Here is a 22,338-nt window from a genome sequence, read left to right as displayed (position 1 = left end):
TTAATTATACTATTGGAGAAATTAAGAAAGCTACAAGCCTGTTTAATTATTGAAATCAATCTATGTTACATTGTACACTATATTAAAAATGTGTCAACTGAAAATAACCTTTTCAAAGTTTATGAAATTATAAAATATATTTTAAATATAGAAATATATTACAGGAATTTATAATAGTATTAAAATAACTGATAAATTTGAAGCCCATTATTATTTATTCTGGTCTATTACTAGTTGATTATGATCTAGACATCATTAAGAATTAGATGTAGTCATATAAAATTAATATGACCTATATAAAATAACCTAAAGACAGAAAACCTTGAAGTTTCTTTGAAAGAAAATATACAAGTAGGTCATCAAAACAACAAAGTGACATACATTGCAGTTCTGTAAAGTCTAGATCATTATAGTGTCATAGGTAATGTTTTATGATTAGTGGAACAATCAAAAGTTTTACAAAATAGTTAATCTGGGGCCAGAGCAATGGCACAGCAGTGAGACTTTTGCCTTGCTGACCCAGATTGAACTCAGCTTTGATTCCTGGCAGTAGTGATTACTAAGTGAAAAGTCAAGAGTAAAAAGAGTAAACCCTGAACACCACAGGGTGTGGACCAAAAAAAACAAACAACAAAGAAAAGTTCTTACAGAATTATTGACCTGTTAATTACTGATGGCTTCATTGCAGATAAAAATAAATTTATGCAGATAAAAAATAAATTTATGTTGAGTTGACGATTCTCATTTAAAGATTTATTTCAGCAGCAAAATTTGGTTGGAGAACTGAAACCAAATGAAACAAATATAGAAAGATAGTTTTTGTGTGTACATATGTATGCAGGAGTAAGAATATATTTATTAATTTATTATAATGTTAATATTTATGCATGTGTATGTATTATGATATAAAGCTATGTGGGGGAAGGCACATAAGGTAACTCTCAGTGATCTTCCCTGGCAATGAGCTCAGAAATCGCTCCTGGCTTGGGAGAACTTATGGAACCCTGAGATTTGAAGCAAGATCTGTCCTGGGTCAGCTGCATGCAAGACAAACTCCTACCTCTGTGCTATCGCTCTGGCCTGATATAAAGCTATTTTAATCAAGGTTTCTTCTTAAAACAAGTAGACACACTTAAAATATATAAAATGTAAGAAAATTATTTTAGGTTAGTAAGATACTAATTGAATTCTGTAAATTTATTATCTGCTGCAGACGTCTTGTGTCCCTAAGCAAAACCTTAGTGGGGTCAGAAAATCCTCACTGGAAGAAAGTGAGTACACGAGCAGACGAATATGATATATAAAATAATTGAGACCACACAAAATGCATTGTATGGGGACCCATGTCTATGAGACAAGAGACAACTTTACTTTTCAGCCAATGACATTTTAAGCACAACTCTGGTATGCAAGGCATTTCCAGGGGAACTAAGGGCTGAGGATAAAAAGAAGGCTAATTTCTTACATATCAAAGTAGTACCTCGCCCTAGGAGTCATTACTGATGTAAATTAAGGGATAGCAGGAAATCCTGGTTTTCTCCTGAAAACAAATATTAACCTGAGGGAAATAATGAGAGAGAGAGAGAGAGAGAGAGAGAGAGAGAGAGAGAGAGAGAGAGAGAGAGAGAGAGAGAGAGAGAGACAGAGAGAGACAGAGAGAGACAGAGAGAGACAGAGACAGAGAGAGAGAGAGAGAGAGAGAGAGAGAGAGAGAGAGAGAGAGAGAGAGAGAGAGAGAGAGAGAGAGAGAGAGAGAGAGAGAGAGAGAGAGAGAGAGAGAGAGAGAGAGAGAGAGAGAGAGAGAGAGAGAGAGAGAGAGACAAAACTAAAGAAAGGGGGCGGGGCGGAGAGATAGCACAGCGGTGTTTGCCTTGCAAACAGCCGATCCAGGACCAAAGGTGGTTGGTTCAAATCCCGGTGTCCCATATGGTCCCCGTGCCTGCCAAGAGCTATTTCTGAGCAGACAGCCAGGAGTAACCCCTGAGCACTGCCGGGTGTGGCCCAAAAACAAAAACAAAAAAACAAAAACAAAACAAAACAAAAAGCTAAAGAAAGGGGTGCAGAATTATTCAAAGTGACAAGGAAAGTCCCTGAGGCAGTCATTTTGCTGTGGTGCTCAAAGGCAGGGAGAGAAGACCATTGTCTTGAAGTTGCTATGTTTTGACTTGGCCTTTGGAAGTAAATAGGCTGACAGAAAGAGAGGTAGTTGGCTGGACTTTGAGTTGCAAATATACTAAGCCAGAAGGGAACTTCTAGCAGTTTTCTTTGGTGCTGAAATTTCTTTATGCCTGCAGATAACTAAGGCCGAATTACTGTAAAGGAGACAAAATCAAATAAAAGGAAAAGAGAAATATAATGTCACAGACATGTTAGAAATATAGCCAGTTTTCCATGCAGGGGTTAAGAAATTAACCTCTCCAACGGGCCTTCTGGCTGAGATATTTCTTGGGAGGAAAATTAGGCACTGCACCAGGAAAGCCAAAAGCCACCTCTGGAGTGTGCCTCCCTTGATAATGGAGATATGCATGCTTCATGCCTCTACAATTATCTGAGATAATGGTAAAATGTGATAAAATGTACTAATTTTCCTTAGGATAATCATTATTTCAAGTATTAATCAGCTAGCATATTGATAACTTAGTATAAGTTTGGTTTTATCCAGTTATGCATATATAATGCTGGCAATAAAGAAATGCTTTGTTAAATTTTAGTAATTAAATATTTATACATCCATATTTGTTTATACCTAATAATTACTCAAAGCTAATTCTAAGCTTGTATTTGAATGAATCATTTACTTAAACTATTTTGTTGTTAAAAATAAATATTAATAATCACTAAGTAAGGAAATATACATTCAGTTGACTGACACTTTTACTCTATTAAAATTTCTTAAAATTATATTTAAGAAGTAGTAGTATTGCCTTCCACAAACTTTTAAGAGTGTAATGGTGAGTGTGAGATTTAATACAGCAGCTAGATAACTGTACTGCAGGAGTAATAACATATGAATAAAAAAAACAAAAAATGAATTTTGAAAAATAAGGCCTAGATCTGGCTCATAAGCAAAATAAAAACACAATAGGAAAGTTTGAGAGAGAGAGTAAAGAGATTAAGGTGCCTGCTTTGCTATTGATAACCCTACTTCAAATCTGTCACCACTTATATTGATTCCTCTACTCACTTCCAGGAGTGTTCCCTAAGAATAAGCTAGAAGTAAACCTTTTTTTTTTCTTTTCTTTTTTTTTTTTTTTTTTTTTTTTGGTTTTTGGGTCACACCCGGCAGCGCTCAGGGGTTACTTTTGGCTCCACACTCAGAAATTGTTTCTGGCAGGCTCAGACGACTATATGGGATGCCGGGATTCGAACCAATGACTTTCTGCATGAAAGGCAAATGCCCTAACTCTATGCTATCTCTCTGGCCCCTAGAAGTAAACCTTAAGCACTGCTAGGTGTGCCCTGAAGAACAAAACCAAAGTGTTCCAAAATAAAGAAATACAAATGGCAAAAGACATATTAAAAAATGCTCCATATTACTAATCATCAGGGAGATGCAAATCAAAATAACAAGGTACCATCTCACACCACAGAGACTGGCACATATTACAAAGAACAAGAACAATCAGTGCTGTCAGGGATGTGGAGAAAAAGGAACTCTGATTCACTGTTGTGGGAAATGCAGTCTACTTCAGCCTTTATGAAAAACAATATGGAGATTCCTAAAAAAAAAAAAAACTGGAAATTGAGCTCCCATATGATCCAGATATTCCACTCCTAGGGATATTCAAAATCCCTTCCTCACACTTATATTCATTACAGCACTATTTACAATAGTCAGACTCTGGAAACATCCAAGATGCCCCTCAACAGATGAAAGACTAAAGAAACTGTGGTACATATACACAATGGAATATTATGCAGCCATCAGGAGAGATGAAATCATGAAATTTTCCTATCCATGGATGTACATGAAATCTATTATACTGAGTGATATATGTCAGAGGGAGAGAGATAGAGAATAGTCTCACTCATCTATGGGTTTTAAAAAAAATTAAAGACATTATTGTAATAAGGCCCAGAGACAATAGAGTTAAGGGCCTGAAGAGTCAGAAGAACCAACTCACAATTTGAAGCTCACCACACAGTGGTGAATGCTGTTAGGGAAATAACTACACTAACAACTAGCAATGTTAAAGAATGAGAGAAGTAGAATGAATACCTATCTCAAATACAGGCATGGGTGGGAGAGGAGAGGGGACATTGGTGGTGGGAATGTTGCACTGGTGAAGGGGACTATTCTGTTTATGACTGTAACAATCATGCTTGTGGGCCTGGAGAGATAGCACAGCGGATTTTGCCTTGCAAGCCACTGATCCAGGACCAAAGGTGGTTGGTTCGAATCCCGGTGTCCCACATGGTCCCCCATACCTGCCAGGAGCTATTTCTGAGCAGACAGCCAGGAGTAACCCCTGAGGACCGCCAGGTGTGACACAAAAACCAAAAACCAAAAAAAACAAAAACAAAAAAAAACGAAAAAAAAACAATCATGCTTGTAATCATGGTGCTTAAATAAAAATTTTATTAAAAATGCTGCATAAGTGCACATTTAAAATGATAAACTATCTTCATTCTAATGAACAACTCATTTGCACACCCACAAGATACAGTGCATTAATTATGATTAATGAATTTCTAAATGTACTTTTATTTGTTTATTTTTTGGTTTTTGGGTCACACCCGGCAGCACTCAAGGGTTACTCCTGGCTCTATGCTCAGAAATCGTTCCTGGCAGAATCAGGGGGCCATATGGGATGCCAGGATTCAAACCACTAACCTTCTGCATGAAAGGCAAATGCCTTACCTCCGTGTTATCTCTCAGGCCCCTAATTGTACTTTGAATTTAAATCTAGTTTTTAGGAGGCAATAATACTGTTCCTTATAGTGCTTTTTTTTTTTCCTATACATTTCTGTATCTAAGATTCTAAGAAAAACTTGCCAATGAGTATCTCATAATTTAATGTCAAACCTATATAGTTTATAGGTATAATTACCAAGATACTTTAGTACCTGCTAAAATAAATTTTCCATACAATAGTTTATAATGAATAAAATTTCTTCAATGGAAATTGTATACTCATATCAACTAAATTGAAAAAATAGCTCTGAGCCATTTATTCTCAGTTTAGGTAGAATATAAATTTGTTAAACACTTTAATTCAAATAATATATTTTTAAGTACAGTACATCTTTTTTTCTCCTAAAAGGTAGTTCCTATTCATATCCAAAAACTTGATATTATTATGCATCGGTAGCTATGTTTTCTGTTAAAGTGGACAACAAAATTGACAAGCTAAAGCATAGATTAGAAAATCAGTCAGTGTAAAACTACAGTTCTAGAAGGATTTGGAAAAAGGTAAATTGTCTGTAAATTATAGTACCTCATCTTCAAAGTTTTACAAATTAAATAAGTTGTACTTCCTGAAATTGGAGTAGACATCTATTCCGTTTTTTTCACAGTAAGAAATGGTTATGGTGTTAAAATATGCATTTTATCTTCTGTTTGGTGCTTGAGGTATGACATGATGAATCTCATCTTTGAATAAAATAAAAATGTATTTCACACCCTGAACTTTTTACAAACCAGTTTGAGCAGAACAGTCATTAAGGGTAATGGAAATTGAAAATATACAGACACTGTTACACCACAACACAATTTAAATCTCTAATGTACAGGGTATTACCAAGCATGAAAGATTCATGAGTTGAGTTAGGATCTTAAAATTAAAAGGTATGTAATTTGGTTTACAAATCAAATCGATCTTTCTCATGTTTGCAGAACTTGCTATTTTGTCATCAAATGTTACTACAGTTAGAAAGGTAGTTTTTTCTATCTTAACTAGTACAGTGCATCAGGTATGAGATAAATATAAGGTAAATCAATGCATGTGCAATCACATATGAACCCTATCGGAAATATTTGACCAGTTCTAAGTGTATGTAAAAAAATGCATAATCTCCTACTCTAGAAATGTTTCAGGTAACAGATAGTTGATTTTCTTCAGAGTTTCTTTTCTATAACTGTTCTTTAATTATTAAATTTATACCATGAGGTTTTTTTTTTAGTATATTTAAATTGAATGGACTTAATACAATACCACAGATTTAGTGGCTTAAATAGAAAATTAATTTTCCCAAGATTCTGGAGAGTAGAAGTTAAGCAAGGTTAAATTTTTCTGAGCTCTTTACCCTGAGTCATCTCTATCCTCAATATGGCCTTTCTTTTTGAGCTAAAACTTACATCCTCTTCTGAGGAGACCAGCGCTGTTTTTTTAAGGTCCCACCCACGTGGCTTTATTTTATCTTCACCTTTCCTGCCGCCTGCCTGTTGTACTATCCCTCTCTCCCTGGCATGGGAAGGTGATAGAACTTAAATTTATGAGTATATTAATGGAGTGTTAAGGAGTGGGCCAGGTGATGGTTATAATTGAATCTTTAATAGTCTCATTTATATTTTCTCCTTAGTCTGTAAGTTAAGATTTAATCTAAGTTTCAGGCTGTCATGACTATTTTTCCCTGTTTAGGGTATGCAGGCAAAAGTAAGCCTTTTCTTCCCTGGGTGCCAGCCCAGATGGCCAGAAGTGGGTTCAGGTGGACTCTTAGTGGTCCTCAGGTTCCCCCCTCCCTCCATACTCCAGGGGGGAGGTGCATGGGGAGGAGGGCGGGCAGACATCTGGCTTCCGGTTTCCTCTTTGATTCTGGAGACCAGCTCTTGCCAGATATGGGGTTGGGGGAGACCCTATACCAGAACCTTTCTCCCTAGCCTGGGGAATGCTGGGAGGCTTGGCAGGCCCCCAGCCGTCCTTGTCTTTTTTCCCTGACTCCAGGCCTTTCCTGGGTGCCAGCTCAGATGGCCAGAAGTGGGTTCAGGTGGACTCTTAGTGGTCCTAAGGTTCCCCCCTCCCTCCGTACTCCAGTGGGGAGGTGCATGGGGAGGAGGGCGGGCAGACATCTGGCTTCCGATTTTGTCCTTGATTCTGGAGACCAGCCCTTGCCAGGAATAGGGTTTTTCTCCCCTGGACTTCAGTCTTTCCCTGGACACTGGTCTAGGTGGACTCTATAGGGGTCCACAGGCCTTCCCCCTATCTCTCCCTACACTAATGGGAATGCACTCTGGGAGGAGGGCAGGCTGTTCTAGCACTGGTCTATATTGGGACAGTCAGTGGAAAATTTTTCTCTTTTTTTTCATATTGATATTATTGTGTGTATATATTCTATATATCTATAATATCCATCTTGTATTGGGACCTTGATACTGTCCTACAAAGCTCATTTCTAATATTTTACTGCCTCAGTCCCAACCCTTACTTCCCCCCATCCTCCCATGTAGGTGCAGCTAATGACATGAAGCTCACCACATAGAATGATAAGTGCAGTTAGAGAAATAACTACACTGAAAACTATCATAACAATGTGAATGAATGAGGGAAAAAGAAAGTCTGTCTCGAGTACAGGTGTGGGTGGGGTGGGGAGTAGATAGATCTGGGAAATTGGTGGTGGGAATCCTGCACTGGTGAAGGGGGTGTTCTTTACATGACTGTAATCATACAAGTACAATTATATTTGTAATCATGGTGTTTAAATAAAGATAATTTTAAAAAAATGTAAGCCTTTTTCTATTCTTTTTTCTTTTTTTTCTATTTACACCTTATTTTTTAAAATTATTTTGCTAGCATCCCATGTTCAAATAAAAAGGAATCCTAATGAGAAGTGGTTGAGTTATATTTTGTTGTGGTTTGGTTTGGTTTGTGACCACATGAGCTTACTTTTAATTCTCCTTATTTTATTATTGGAAGTATGGAACATACTTGAAAATATTAGGGTGTTGCTCTTATTTCTGAACTGAAGAATTCTAGTTGGGTAGAGGAGAACTTTTAAGATGCTAAAGATCAAACTTGTGTTGGTCTCATGCAAGGTGAATGGCTTTCCTTCTGTACTGTTATTTCAATTACAATGTAGTTATTTGGTTTAGGGACCAAATCAGGAAGTGCTCAGGGCTTAACCCTACTATGTGTTGAAGTATCAAGGACAATTTTGGGTGCTGGAGACTGTACCCTGGTCAACTGTCTGAAAGCAATCACTCACCTGGTTTTCTATACCACTGGTCATTATTGTTTAGTTCAAGGATCTAAATTAAGTTTTTAGAATTGATGGCCAGTTTCAACATTTATGTCTGAGAATTTGAAAGAATTTCTTGATCTCTTTTATGTTTAAATGTGATAAAATTCTTGTTTTTTTTTTTAGTTTAAGTACTGTGATTACAAAGTTGTTCATAATTTGTTTCATTCTTATAATGTATGCCACCCTTCACCCATAAATTTTTCCCACCACCAATGTCCCAGTTTCTCCGCATCTCCCCCATGCCTGCCTTTGTGGAAAGCATTTTGCTCCCTCTTATCCTCTCTCCCTTTTCTCTCTCTTGCCTTCTCTCTCTCTCTTTTTCTCTCTCTCTCACTCTCGCTTTTTTTTCTGCTCCTCTATTTCTTTTTATTATAAGACCCCTTCAAGTTACCATTTTACTCTGTTTATTTTGTAGCCACACCATACATTGCTGAGGGCACATTTCTGATTCTTCTCTCAGAGATCACACAGATGGCCCAGGGGGTGGGGGGTCTATAATGTGATTCTGGAAATAAACCAGGTCAGTTCCATGTAAGGAAAGCATTTTACTCACTGTGCTGTCTCTCTGACCCCCAGCTTATTTTTTTATTCAGTCAAATCTAAACAATAATAATCAAATCTACAACTGATCTTTAACTATAATCTATAGGGACAATTTTATATTAGGACAAAAATGAAGGTCTAGCTCTCCAACCAATTCTGTATATTGCTATTTACAGATTAATTTTATCTAAATTGTCTTTATACAATGGACAATGCCAAATGTGCTGTGACTCAATCTGTTGAAAAATAATGGTTAAGTAACAATTGTATTGTGAGACCGAAAAGATAGCACAGTAGGAGGATGTTTGCCTTGCAGGTGGCCAACCCGGGACAGACCCAGGTTGGATTCCCAACATTTCATATGGTCTCTTGAGCCTACCAGGAGTGATTTCTGAGTGCAGAGGCAAGAGTAACCTCTGAGTGAAACTGGCTGTAGCCCAAAAACCAAAAAAAAAAAAATAAATAAATAATAATAATAATTGTATTGTGATCAACAAATCAAAAGTTAATCAATCATGCTCATTCATTAAGATGGGTATGTAGAAGATGAATCTCCAAGAAAATATAATTTGATGAGAGAAGAAAGTAATTCAATAGCATTAGTAGAATCCATACAACTCTGACCCTTCTTTGACTCATAAATTATTTACTGATAATAATATAATACAAGATCTTAAGGTAGTGGTAACTCATAATCAGATACTGAAATTACGTTTCAGGACTTTAGACCAAACAATGTGCTTAATTTCTTCATTTATGGGAATGTAACAAGGAAAAAGTCCATGTATGATAAAATTGTTACTGTGAAAATACAATATGAAAGATATAAAAGTGCTTTGAGATCTTGAAAGAATCATTAAAATGTCAGGTATAAAATTTTGTGGCAATAATTATAGGAATAATTGTGGATTTTATTCAAGATGATTAAAATATAATATATTTGTAGAATAAGTCTTTGGCAACACTGATCCTGTTAAAAAGCATGTACTTGGCAGACATTTAAACAAAATGTATCACGAATTGACAAGAAAGACTGTTGATGAAAGAATAGGGTCAGAATAATGGAAGCTATGCTGCTCAGGGCCACGATGTTCTAGTTTGATCGCAGCTGGTCGAACCACAGGAACCTTTGCACAGACACTATCAACATATTGCTTGTTCAGTCAGAGTTTATCTTACTTCAGTTATTGGGGCACTAACAAAGCTGCAGCAGTAAAAGAACTTCAGCTACTCTCCATGCCTGGAGAGAGGATTAGAGGGTTTCTTTTCTTTAGGTAACTGTGTCTGGTTTCTGTATATTGCAGAGCTTATTTTAATAACTAAAGAGAAAAAAAAAAGGCAAAGTGGAAATGTTCTTTCTGAGTTTCCAGAAGGGCAATTTGATTTGTGAGAAAGGCTTCTTCTTTCTACAGAATAATGACACGGAGTTAATTACTCACCCCTTTTCTGATTCTAACTAAAAGCTTGTTTCTCTTGGCAAGCATCATTTTGAATAAAAAATACAAGAAGAAAGAAATTTGTCCCCTATAAAAATGTATAAATCTTTTAGAATGAAATTTTAGGCTGCAATTATTCTTTAAGCTGAAGTAAAGCCATCTCATCACTGGGCATTCTTTTATAGGATAGTAGCTATCAAAAAACTGCATTAACTTTAGCACATGGCAAACTGCATCTTGGAGAATCTGTGAATATAGGTGTTGGGAGCAGCACATAAGAAATGTAATCAATGCTGAAATCATGGCTTTGTTGCTAGTTGTCCCATTGTAGGTTATCAGTCACAATTCAAATTGTGTTCATAACATGGTGAGATGCTCTCTGGATTCTACTTTAGGGATGTTGCATCAGACAGATCTACTAAAATATATAATCAACGTTTTTTTAACTATTGGGAAAGGAACCCAGAGCCTCAGCCATTCAAAACAAGTGCTCTATCATGAAATTGTATCCACAATACTTATTCAATATTTTGCATCTTTATAACAGAGCTCACTTATACATCATTGTCTTCCAGGCCAAAAAACAAAAACAAAACAAAACAAAAAAAAGGATAGAACTAAATACCCAAGTCAAAACCAATAACAATGGAATCAAAAGACCCAAACTCTAAGGATCTAAATTGTAAATGAACCTATTATAAAGGCAGGCTTGGGGGCAAAGGGTGGTGCTAAGAAGCATATTCTGGGAGAATGATAGAGGAGATCAACTTCAGGGATTGGATTGGCCCGAATTCACTATGTCTGAAACCCAACTATGAAGGACCTTGTAAACCACATGGTTTCAATAAAATAAAATTGAAAATAAATTTGAGACTAAAGTTCTGATTCTGACTCCATCATATATTAGTTATGACAACAAATAAATCAATTAATTTTCAGTACTAGCCCTTATCTTGGAACATTTTACAAGATGGAGGAATCTATATGTAAAGAACATTATCTATTATACCATGAGTATGATAGATTTTTCAAGGTGAATATTTAGTTTAAACACATAAATTTATTGTATAAAATAATCTTTTGTTGATCTAAGATCATGAATAATTTAAAGCTATATTGAGCTGATTTGTTTAAAGATAAGTGTTATCTCCTCATTTAGTAAAGATTTCCAAAATAAATGAATCTTTATAAAGTACAACAAATAGAAATTCTTTATTGTCTTTCTTCCCATTAATATTTATACCATTTGTTAATAGTATTTCACTCAGTTTATATACTCATGGTGTCCCTTTGAACAGATTAGGGAAGAAATAAAAGAGAGTCTTTCTGAAATAACAATCCATTTGAATCTATTACTAAGGCTTTATGGAGGACAGGTTTATTTTGTTCAGAGCAAATTCCTTGGGAAAAAGTATACCACCTAAATCAGTGACTACCATATTCAATTGAGTTGACTAGTTAGCTCCTGTAACAGCCATTAGAAAATTCTTCTGAAAAAAAAAGAAAAAGATTAGGGGCTGGAGAGGTAGCATGGAGGTAAGGCAAAAGTTTGCCTTGCATGCGGAAGGTCGGTTGTTCGAATCCTGACATCCCATATGGTCCCCATGCCTGCCAAGGGATTTCTAAGCACAGAGCCAGGAGTAACCCCTGAGCACTGCTGGATGTGACCCAAAAACCAAAAAAAAAAAAAAAAAAAAGAAAAGAAAAGAAAAGAAAATTCTTCTGAATTTTTTTTAAATTAGAAAGCTATTTGTAAAATACTACTGAGACAAGTGGAAAGACTTCTGTTTCTTCACAGGAAGTGAAATCTATAAGAAGTTATACATGTCTATTGGGAATTGATCAGATTAGTCAGTAGGTAAATATGTATGTCCCTAAAGTCCTTTGTAACCATTTAATTTTCTAGTCTATTTATATTAATTAAATTAATTCTCTGTATTTACACTATTCTAAAAAATAACATTTAAAAATTAGTAAGAAAACTTTTTTTCTTCTCAAAAGAGAGAAAAATAAATAATTTAGAGATAATACAGTGAATAAGGTGCTTGACTCGTACATACCAATTTGGGTTAGATCCCTGGACAACTATTAGGAGTCATCCCTAAATATGGAGCCAGGATTAATACCTGAGCACCAGCAGGCATGGCCCCAAAACAAACAAACAAAAGATCTAAGACTAAGTAAACATATTAAGTAAATTATGCCATGTTAAAATACAGTCAATATTATAGTCTTTAAAAATAAGCAGTGATTAAGGTCACCGTGATGGGTCCAGAACCCAGATGGTTTTAGAGAAAGTATAATATTAGTATTGGGTTTTCCAAGTAAACATAGGATGTTGGAAATTGAGAAACATTTTGTACACTAAGGAACAATAATAAAAACAAAAAGCCAAATTCATAATTCTTGGCTGTGCCATTTTATGTATATTGAAAGAGTTTGTAGACAAAAGAAACAGAATAATAAGCAAAGACCAAAGTAAAGATGAACTCATAATTCCTAAAAACACTATTTTATGCATATTAAAAGTATATTTCATTTAGAGTCAGAACACATTTGGTAAAGAAATTGAATGATATGCTAAGTTGCTGAGTCTATTCTTTTTTTATTTTAATTTTGGTTTCTGGGCCCAGTGCAACAATGCTCATGTATTATAGTTGGACTCGTATGCAGGAATCACTCCTAACAGGCTCAGGGAATTATATAGGAGGACAGGATCAAACCTGGGTCAGTGTGTTCAAGGCAAGTGCCTTACCTACTATGCAATGTCTTTGACCCCTAGAATTTTTACTCTTGAAGCTATGATAAATTATCTGTATAAAGGGTCTTTAAAAGAAAAGGATAAAGCCATGTTGCAGACAATTATATTCCTCAGCAGTGTTTGTACTAACATGGAGTTTTGGATTGTCCTAGAAGAAGGCTGCAAGCAAGGAGACCAGAACAAGCATTTACTAAGTAATCTTAATAGGGGAAAGGATAGGGTTTGCTCACAATTCACTGGCCAAGTGGTATAGCTTTTACTTTATAAATATAATTTTTTGACTGTATCATATTCATTGATTAATATCATGAAAGATAAACTATTTGTATTAAATATAGATAACTGAGCTAGTTCTTGTATAAAACCAATGGTGTGAACCTTTCCTAAAAGCACAAGAAACATTAGAGAGGTTTAGTCATTTGCCTCACAAGTGGCAACATCTATCTGATTCAGTCTCCACATATGGTTCAACTAGTATTACTATGATTGATCCTTGAGCCAGAGCCATCATTACAGACAAGTATTGTCATCCCACCTCCAATTTTATTTTTAAGTTATTCTTATTTATGTCTTATTCAGTGATGTGTGTGTTAAAAAATACTTATGCATTTATGATTTCAGCTTCACTCAGTGTGTGAGATATGTTTAGTTAGACAAATCTATCTATCTATCTATCTATCTATCTATCTATCTATCTATCTATCTATCTATCTATCTATCTATCTATCTAAAGGAATATCACTATTATATAACTAATAAAAATGGAAATATTTGTCAAAATATATAATAATGATCGTGTATTGAAAATTTGTGTATTTTATGGCACCCTAATTCAATTTACAAAATAAATTCCTTTGAAATGGCACACAACTTGGATACACAATTTTTCCACTACATCTTGAAGAACTATTTCAACACTGCTACTAATGAAACTGTGCTATGGAAAGTGTTGAGATTAGTTACAACTATTCTTCAGAGAGGGAAAATTGCTTCTCTTTAAAGAACTATTTATTCAAAAAGTGAATAAATTATTTTAATAGAGTATGTTAAAATGGTCTTGCTTACTGCTCAGGAGTCAGAAGCCTAAAGAACAGAACATATCACATGACATTGCTATATCCACTCTCCATCTTGGTTAATTACATGGGAAAGTTAAGAAATAGGATTGTGTTTATTGTGATGTCCATCTCCTGCTGAGAGCTGCTTCAATTTAATGTCACAGAATTTTATTTGTCCTCATTTCTAAAAGAATGTTCTATAATCCAGTAGCTTATCGTATTAACTCCTCCTCTAAACAAGGGCAGGGATGCAAATAAAGAGGTTATTAAAATTGGCTGTAAAAGACATAGATCTTTCATTAAAAGTTTCTAGACAAGCAGAAACACATAAGCTTAACTCAAAAAGATTAACATGGTTAGGTTAGAGGCTAATTGTGTTTTGCATCTGAAATGTAATAAAAGTTTGTACCCTTCAGGGGGAAATACAGCTAAGGTTCATCAATTTATACCATCTTTAATTCCGCAAACCCTGGAAAACGAATTCAGAGCAATAGTAGGGCTAGTTTAGATGATAAATCTCTAATTAAACAAGGAGCTATCTTCTTAAATGAATAAACTGTATCTAGATTTCAGTGTGTCTCAGTATATTTAACTATTTTGTGTGTGGAAAATAAGCCAAAGTAGACTCAGAAAATTCAAAGTAGAGATCTTTCGAGTTATTTTGGAAATGCTATTGACATGAGTATAAATTATTAATATCATAATTTCCTAAAAGCAATTCTTACTACTTCATGAATATGAACTTTATGAAAATTTTATTATAATTTTTCCAGCCAATTACTTTGTCAGAGGAATACAGATGGATTCTTTAATGTGTGAGTTTCCATCTAAATCTCATTGAAATCTTAAACCTTTAAGGCACTAGCATGGAAGGAACACTGGTTTTATTTGCTAAGCAAGATAAATAGTCCAAGCAAAGGAGAGACATTTTCTATTGTCCAAGTTTGTTGTTTGCTATTCGTAAAATTACCTAAAGTATAGTTTATGGTTTAATTTACATCATTTATTATAAGAACTTGATAAAGTATTTATTTAATGTGTCTATTGAAAAATATCATGGGTATTTTTGCAGTAAACAAAAATTGAGAATTCAGTTTAAGATCGGTACAAATCAGAGAGAAAGGATAAAGTTTCTCTGTTTTGATTTGTCACTTGTATGTATTACCAGTAGTATTAATGTATTATTCTTCGAACTGGGCATTGAGATTCCACAAAAGACTGAAGCATTTTCTTTGCATTTGGTAGCTGTTGATTAGATCCCCAGTAATATATGGTTTTTAAAATTTGGACACTTCTGGGAATGATCCCAAAGCATTGAGCTGAGCTGAGACTATCTCCTGACACAAGTTTGGTACCCAAACCTAAAAAATCAATACAGGTCCAGAGATTGAACTCAATGGATTGAGTGCACTTTGTGTGCAAGGGGCCCAGGTTTGGTTCTTAAATCATGTGGCTTCCCCTTACAGCACCAGTAAAAAAAATATCAATGTCGCCGGAGAAATAGCACAGTGGTAAAGCGTTTGCCTTAGACGCAGAACGACAGTGGTTCAAATCCCGGCATTCCATTTGGTCCCCCGAGCCTGCCAGGAGCGATTTCTGAGCATAGAGCCAGGAGTAACCCCTGAGCGCTGCAGGGTGTGACCCAAAAACCAAAAAAGAACAAAGATTTTTGGGGGCCGGTGAGGTGGCGCTAGAGGTGAGGTGGCGCTAGGGCTTGCAAGGAAGGACCGCGTTCGATTCCCCACCCCCCATCCCATATGGTCCCCCCAAGCCAGGGGCAATTTCTGAGTGCACAGCCGGGAGTAACCCCTGAGCATCAAACGTGTGTGGCCCCCCCAAAAAAAAACAAAAACGAAAACAAAAGTCAATGGCAGAGGAAACAGTTATTCTTTTTTGGGGGGGCACACCCATTTGATGCTCAGGAGTAACTCCCGGCTAAGCGCTCAGAAATTGCCCCTGGCTTGGGGGGACCATTTGGGACGCTAGGGGATCAAACCACAGTCCTTCCTTGGCTAGCATTTGCAAGGCAGACACCTTACCTCTAGCGCCATCTCACCTGCCCCCAAACAGTTATTCTTTAACCCTAAGCCTGAGTTTTGGCTCCAATCACAAACCAAACAAAAATAGCATAAACTCAAATTATTAAAATCACGCATCATTGCAAAAATGTTCACAAGTTTACATCTGTGATTACATGTGTGTTGGTATGTAATTATAATTAATCTTAGAGAACTAAAGTCAACAGTGTTAAAAATCTCTTTTTAAACTTCACATTATTAACACTTATAAAGTTCAATCAAAAGCTCAGCTTATTTTTGAAAGAATATCTACATCTGATAAACCACAATTTGACCAGTTAGAGCAAAGAAATTTTTAGCCCAATATCCTCCCAATTTCCTACTGAATGTTTGGCATATGTGTATATAGGAAAAGGAGGTATAAAACAAAGGAAAGGATTTGAATGTTAGTGGTTATTAAGCCAATGGTTGTTTCTTTAAATCATATGTAGAATGTATTAACTTTATATATACAGAATCACCTATGGCCTAAATCTAGAAAACAAAGGCTCTTAATAAAAAAGACTCAAGACATATGATGCTGGCCTCTATGCAATTGCTTTGTTGACACCTTGTTATATTAAATTCACTCAAAGTAAGAGAATGGTGACAAGAAAATGTGGGGAGGGAAATCAATGTATAATAGTCAACCCGGGGACCAATCTAAGAGACAAGCTTCTACTTGTAGTTCCATTGTGCCTTTTTCATTTTGTGATGTTGTAAAAATAAGGTCTTCATTAGCTACCTCTGGTGTTTACAATACCCACAATAGAAATAAAAAGGAAATGAGATGTTCCATTTTTAATATTACATGCATAATCATTTTAGAGTGTGGAGGTTAATTCCCCCACAAAAGTGCATGAAAGGAATTAGAGAGAACAATTTGAACATTTTAATTCTTTTCATGCATTTTAAGGAGAGAAATTAGGCACCAAAACACAAAACAATTATATGTGTAATTTAAAAGATACATAGATTTTTGTCAGAGAAGTAGCTAGGCAGTGACACTACAGTGTAAAGCTTGTCTTGCATAAATGAAACATGTGCCTACTTAATAACACAAAACTAAAGAGACAGCTAGAGCAGATGCCTAGCTCACCCAAAAATATTGGTATGATATAACTTGAATCCTAGTCACTATCAGAAACACAAATTAAAATGGACAAAGTCAAAACCACCATTTCATTTTAACTTGTAACTATATTGCAAAATTTTCTATATTTATTCGATGTATATGACACTTGAATTCTCACAAACTTTATATATAACCCATAGCTCTTGTATGCTAACTTTTACTAACCAGATACCAATCAGATGTCATGAAATCTAAAGGAATAATGATTTGAGTTCTGATACTAGAGATAGAAAGGAATTCTTTCTTCTCACATTCTTTTCCAGGTACCTTTATTTTTGTCACTTTCAGATGAAAAAAGTATTGTGCACACTTCTTTTTAGATGATTCCCCCATTTATCTCCAAATTACTAGACTGAAACATATGCAAAGATCCATTTATTTTTGCCAATTTAGTGAAATTTCAAGTGCAGTAATGCTCAAATCTTGAAATCCAAAGCAATATATTTTGTAAAAATGAAAGCTTGTCCTTTTTAGTAGTGTTCAGATATATTTAATTCAGTCAAAGAAACATGCAGGAGAAAATATACATGTATACAAGTGTGTATGCGAGGAGAGAACATATTTTCTCTGACACACTATGTTTTATATTTCTTCAATTCACATATTAAACAAGGATTCCCAATAAAATAGGGCCTTTGAGGAACAATTATGAATACAGTCTTTGAAAGAAAGGAGGAGACACCAGACCATTCTCCTTTCTGTCTTTTTTACCAGGTACTCAATCCAAAGGAATGCTATTGTCTTTGTCCCAATAGAGAGAGCTTTCATTCATACTGACCCAACCATCACATTAATCTGAGAATTCAGAAGCCAGAAAGGTGAAAAGAAATGTCTATTGTTTAAGCCACCATCTATGATATCAATTTGGCAAACCAAGCTAATACAGAATATGATGATTAGGTTTCTATTAAAGATAGTGAAGAAATAATAATGCTTCAAGTTCCTGATATTCAGAAGATATTATTTTATATCTAGTGATAAAAAATTAAAAATAAAGACATTTGATCTACGTAAATGAATGTGTAGCTGTTTTTTTTTACTTGTAAATAGAAAATAGAAAACTCTGATAATGGAACATTATCAGTATAAAGTATAGAGTTAAATAGGACTTGAAGGTGTATGCAGCTCTGTGTTTAAGCACTTAACTTTCATATATAAGACACTGGATTAAATTATAGTACCAATAAAAATAAAATAAATAGTAGTTAGGTATGGGGAAAGAAAGGATGGAAAGAAGGAGGTGGAGAAATGAAGAAAGGAAAGGAAGGGAGGGTGGGAAGATATAAAGGCAGGAGGAAAGAAGGATAAAAAGAAGGGAGGGAGGGGCCAAGGAAATGAGAGGAGAGATGAAAGGATGGAAGGATGGAGAAAGGAGAAAGGGAAGAGGGAAGGAATGGAAGAAGTGAGAGAAGGAGGGAAAGAGGGAAGGAGGGAGAGAGGGGGAGGGAGGAAAGAAAAATACATAAAAACTAGTTAAATTTAATGTATCTTGCCTAATGTCCAATATGAATTTAATTGGGTTTACTTTCTTACTAATGTTAATCTGTGGTAAAAATTTTTCAACTTCTGTAAATTATTTATTTCTTCATATTGTTAACATCTTCCTCCAAATATTAACAATATATGCAGAAATAATACTCAGTGCTTAGAGAACTAATAAGCTACTGCTTCCAGGAATTTCAGTAGTAGGGAAGAGGAGAACTTGAGAATAGGGAGAAAGGATGTTATGTTAGAAATTCTGATCTAGGATTTGAGACTGCACAGCAAAGAAAACTGGCTTTGCTTCAGTACAAAGAAAGTATATATCCAGAGCTAAAGGATATGGTAGAATGGACTTATCTATGTGAATATAGAAAAATAAAAACAAAAACCTTTGCAGTTTCGGGGTACCAGAGCAATAGCACAGCGGTACAGCATTTACCTAGCTGGTGGCAGAACTTGGATTGACCTGGATTCAATCCCGGGCACCCCATATGGTCCCCACAGCCTACCAGGAGCAATTTCTGAGTGCAGAGCCAGGAGTAACATCTGAGTACCCCCAAGTGTTGCCCCAAAACCAAATCAACAACAACAACAACAACAAAATGCTTGCAATTTCAAGCCAGAGAAAGTAAGAATAATAATTAGACATCTTAGGTGTTGAGCAATGAAATCACGGCACAAATAAAATTAAGAACAAACTTTGAAGTTCCGTTACTCCTTATTTTAGATATTTTTTTGCGTAGTGAAAAGGAACTAATTCACTGAAATGTAAGACTGCTCCTATTTGTCTATTAAATGTAATCAAAGGACGTAGATCAGGGAAATAGTAGAGGCAAAAAGAGACATTTCTTTCTTAAAATAGTAACTTACAGAAGATCTAATGATATTCCCATCTCTTAGATGAACTTCTGAAGTAAATAAGTATAATTCCATCAAGAACTCTACTTATTAGATACATTAATCTTATTTAAATTTCTACCATAGAATCTGGAAGAGCACTGAAAATACTGAGAATTTGAATAAATAGCTGTTATCTTATATTCTTACCCGCGCTTATTCAAGAATCCTTTTGAACTTCTAGGTGCCAGCTAACAAAGTAACACAGCGTGAACTACCAGATTGTTTTTTAATAAGTGGAATGTAAATAAATCTCTTATTTTCTTTTGGATATGTGCCAGATTAAAGTTTCTTCATCAAACCTCTCCCCTAATATAAACAAATAGAAATAGAAAAATATATTTTATTAACTCCTTAATAGTTGATTAATGACTAAAGTCAGAACATAAAGAGATATTATGAGATTATCATATATCATTGTTCTCTTTAGAACTGAGAGAGATTCAAATACCATATACATAATCAAATCTCTCAAAGAGCTCACTGACTTATTATTGTATTTAGAATGATAAATAGGGAGCAAATGAGAAGGAAAGTATACATTCAAAATCATATGATCCTAAAATTATCTTCAGATTTTCAGGAATGATGAAACTGAAAAACAAAATGATTTAATAGCAATGAAGAAGTCATTTTCAAAATGACTTTCTTGAGGCTTAAATTCCCTTTTCTATTTTATCTTTTATATGCAAAAGCTAAATGAGTGTAATGTGCCAATAATATGCATTATATTAACTTTATTTGACTCAAAAGATTTTATCAAACTATATTTTACATTATTTGCAAACATGTCTAAATATTATTTATTTTCTAAAATCATTAAGCTTTTGCAATAAGCATTAACATTTCTGAGTAAGATGGCACTCTGTTTTCAAAATAGTTTTACCAATAAATACTGATATTTCTAAATGTTGAAATGAAGGCATAAGATATAAATTTGCATATCAGAACAAATTTTCCACCATATTATTAGTAAACTTCATACACACATAGCATTTTGTCTCCAATGATCCAACAATCAACTATTTAAGGCCGTCAACAATATAATCACAGTGGAAAAGATAAAGACAATGTTAGAAGTAGGCCATTATTTTCTCTGTATAGTGAAAAGGCTTACCTGTTGTGTTGATTAAAAATAGTAAACGCTTTGTTTTTAAAAGGCTGATGTGGGCCAGAGCAATAGCATAACAGATAAGGTGTTTACTTTGTATGTGGCTGACCAGGGTTCGATCCCTGGGATCCTACATGATTCCCTGAGCCTGCCAGGAACATTTCTGACCAAAAAGCCAGGGATAATCCCTGAACACTGCAGAGTGTGACCAAAAATAGTAATAAATAAACAAAAAATAAATAAAAAAGTCTTCTGTATATTATTAAGTATCATTTAATGTAGACTCACTCTTTAAACTATTAAGCTTACTTAAATATCCAAATGACATTAGTGAACAGAACATTTGAGAAATATGAAATAAGTATGAAGAAGAGAGAAACATTAATTTATATCATCATTAAAAATCTCATCCAAATAGTTTACCAAAATTGTGTTTCTTACCAAAGATGGCGTTCACTTGTAGCATGTTGAATGTGTAATCTTTCTAATTACTTAACCTTCTTTTTTTTTTTTTTTTTTTTTTTTTTTGGTTTTTGGGCCACACCCGGTAACGCTCAGGGGTTACTCCTGGCTATGCGCTCAGAAGTCGCTCCTGGCTTGGGGGACCATATGGGACACCGGGGGATCGAACCTCGGTCCGTCCAAGGCTAGCGCAGGCAAGGCAGGCACCTTACCTCTTGCGCCACCTCCCGGCCCCTTACTTAACCTTCTTAAGAGGCTTTGTTGATGAGAAGTGCCATACGTGTTAACATTATTATTTGATTATTTTTACCTCTATGAATTGAGTCTTTTTGCAGTCTTTATGCCACTTCTTGTACTTTCTATTCTCTTTTAAGGTGGTAGGTCCTAAATTTTCATAATCTATATTTAAAAATACAACATTTTAATTTAGGGAGAATATGTATTAGGGATGACATTTATATTTTATATACAGTAAAAGAAAAATAATATATTGAAAGGTCATATTTGGTAGTAAAGATTGGATATCAAAGAATGTTTAAAATCCCTCCAATAATTAGTAAAGAGATGTTTTGTGCATGAGTAAATGTTGAATAATAGTGAATAATAGTGTGAGGCAACAAAAATTAAGAGACTAACTTTTCAAAATAATTTTGTTGCACTGGTGAAAGAGGGGGGGGGTTCTTTTTTAAGACTAAACCCCAACTACAAACATGTTTGCAATCATGGTGCAAAAGATATTATTTAAAAAAATATTTGTGTGGTATCAATATAATTTGTCGATAATAGTTTATTGAAAGAGCTATTTAAAAGTTTTGGTGTTTTTTAATTTTTGAAATGGGAGTGTATGTGCCAGTACTCCATAACAATTCTAATTTTACCTGATAAGTTTTTCCATGCAAGAGCCTGAGCATGTGACATACTATTTTAGATTCCCAGATGCCAAAACTTTGTTGTTAACTCTTTTTCTCAACTTATTTTGACAATCCACCTTATCTTTTTTGAACCTTGCATCCTGCAATGTATTTTAAGTAGCTGGTTTCCATAGCTATTAATCATTTCTTGACCCTGCACTCCCCTAAATTTCTCCCTTTAAATTAAAAAAACTTCTCGGTCACAGATAATGTGGACCACGTGTATGCTTTGTACGATGCATACATTTTTGGGGATTTCTTTGTTTTCTTACTTTTATTTTGTTAGTTGCCATCAATTAAATATTGA

At 34.8% G+C, this 22,338-nt stretch overlaps 1 protein-coding gene across 1 annotated transcript in view; it reads left to right on the top strand.

The window, feature by feature from the left end:
• NEGR1 (neuronal growth regulator 1) overlaps positions 1-22,338 on the top strand; it is a 919,240-nt gene that overhangs the window by 203,073 nt on the left and 693,829 nt on the right. The gene's annotated exons all lie outside the window — the stretch shown is intronic.

Source organism: Suncus etruscus, chromosome 4, assembly GCF_024139225.1.
Source record: "Suncus etruscus isolate mSunEtr1 chromosome 4, mSunEtr1.pri.cur, whole genome shotgun sequence".
Lineage (NCBI taxonomy): Eukaryota > Metazoa > Chordata > Mammalia > Eulipotyphla > Soricidae > Suncus > Suncus etruscus.
The sequence above is the reverse complement of the archived record's forward strand: the minus strand, read 5'-3'. Positions and strand labels throughout refer to the sequence as shown.